Source organism: Littorina saxatilis, linkage group LG17, assembly GCF_037325665.1.
Source record: "Littorina saxatilis isolate snail1 linkage group LG17, US_GU_Lsax_2.0, whole genome shotgun sequence".
Taxonomy (NCBI): domain Eukaryota; kingdom Metazoa; phylum Mollusca; class Gastropoda; order Littorinimorpha; family Littorinidae; genus Littorina; species Littorina saxatilis.
Genome location: NC_090261.1, coordinates 32,423,005 through 32,425,458, shown reverse-complemented (window position 1 = coordinate 32,425,458; position 2,454 = coordinate 32,423,005).

Below are 2,454 nucleotides of genomic sequence, written 5' to 3'. Positions count from 1 at the left end.
ATTCCAACGAGGATTATACTACGATGTTGAACGAGATGAGTTTTTCGACCGAAACATTTCTATATTACTTGCAGCGCCTGATCTGAGTTATGTGATGTTCGAACTATTGTTGTCTCCGTTGAAACTCAAATCTCCTCTATAATGCCAACGGCAGTTCCTATGATGTTGAACTGAAGACGTCAGAGTTTTATCCGAGACAACAATAGTTGCAGCATCACACACAGTGACATGCACACAAGTCTCGCTGCAACAGGACCAGGGTTTCCACCAAGAAAACAATACAATTGTTGCACCATCAAAGAACATGTCACCTCTCTTTGCAACGAGATCAGACTGTCCACCAAGACAACAATAGTTGCAGCATCAAAGATCATTACACCTCTCTTTGCAATGAGATCAGATTTTCAACCGAGACAACAATAGTTGCACCATGAAAGAACGTTACACATCTCTTTGCAACGAGATCAGAATGTCCACCAAGACAACAATAGTTGTACCATCAAAGATCATTACACCTCTCTTTGCAATGAGATCAGATTTTCAACCGAGACAACAATAGTTGCACCATGAAAGAACATTACACATCTCTTTGCAACGAGATCAGAATGTCCACCAAGACAACAATAGTTGCACCATCAAAGAACATTTCAATTCTCTTTGCAACGAGATCAGAATGTCCACCAAGACAACAATAGTTGCACCATCAAAGAACATTTCACCTCTCTTTGCAACGAGATCAGAATGTCCACCAAGACAACAATAGTTGCACCATCAAAGATCATTACACCTCTCTTTGCAACGAGATCAGAATGTCCACCAAGACAACAATAGTTGCAGCATCAAAGATCATTACACCTCTCTTTGCAATGAGATCAGATTTTCAACCGAGACAACAATAGTTGCACCATCCAAGAACATTACACATCTCTTTGCAACGAGATCAGAATATCAACCGAGACAACAATAGTTGCACCATGAAAGAGCAGCACACTGCACTCTTTCCAACGAGAACAGAATTTCAACCGAGACAACAATAGTTCCACCATCAAAGATCATTACACCTCTCTTTACAACGAGATCAGGGTTTCCACCAAGACAACAGTAGTTGCACAACCAGTCTCCCAACGGTGGTAACCAGCAGGTCAACAACAAACCTGAAACTCGATCAAACCGAAAGAACCCTATCACCGGCACTGGCAGAATATGGGCTGGCGTTCTTGTCAGGTTCCCATGCGAGGAATCGAAAGAATTTTAAGAGGAGCGATGGCTGGAATAGCAGAGAAAGTGGAAGCTGGTGCAAGTCGTCTCATCATTGTAGTCCCACACTTACACAAGTATCGCGGAAAGCTTTGTCAGAGCATGTGGAAGAGAGATTTAAGCTGAAATGGGGGGGGGGGGGGGGGTAAGTGGGTTCCTAAGATATAACCGTTTTACTGCCTTACAACAGTGGTACTCTGAGTCTAATTTTGTTAATGTATTTGAGTCTGCAGAAATGTGTTTGTAGTTGACACTGAAAACATAAAAAATAAAACAATAAACCAAAAGTCCTGTTTCTGGTCAAATCCTTTGAATGCATTTATGGTGACGTATGGTGTCCTAAGAAAGAAACGCGAATAACCGTCATAGTATATAGCAGTATCACCACGACTGATGTGGGTTTTCATACAAATATATATATATATGAAGAACTCAACCATGCATCGGTCCACAGAAAAGAAAGAATATTTTTAACAATGTGCATGACAGGGTGGGGATTTGTGTTAGTGTTTTCCTTTTTCTTTTTGTTTGTGCTTTTTCGGGGGGGGGGGAGGGGCAGTTAAGTTGTTTCGCCTGTTTCGGTTATCTTCCTCTTCTTCTTTTTTTAAAACAAGGAGATCAGTCTCTCACCAATAACGAGCATCGTGAGAGAGAGAAATGAAGCGACGCTGTTTTCACAAAATACATTGGCGCAAGGCGTTGTTCTGCTTATTTTCACGCCAAAAGCTTTTATTCTTTTCAGGGCGGGTTTTCCGATAAAGCGGATAAAAAACAACTAGGGGTTTCGCTAAATTGGCTCCACTCACTATATAACCACACATGCACAAAGTAACAATTTGCGTATTAGCTTGAAAGTGAGAGCCCTGAAGCGCCCAATTACCAAAAAACTACACACACGATTTCTTTTAAAAGGTTCTCTACCTCGCCCTCCTGAGATATATTCTTTTTCCGTGGCAACTTCTCAATCAACAACAACAAAAGCCAGGCGGCTGTAATTAGCAAGACAATCTGTGAATGGGAATACCACTCTCTGTGCCGTTTCTCCCTTGATCGGGGAAGAAGAAAAGAAAGGTAAATGTTTGTGTAAGATTCGGTATCCAGACGTGTCGGATAATGCTTCTAGCGTAGTCTCCCCTTTCCAAATGGCGGTAAACTTCGAGTCTTCTGCCCATGCATGCTTACTTGTTGTCTTTCTCT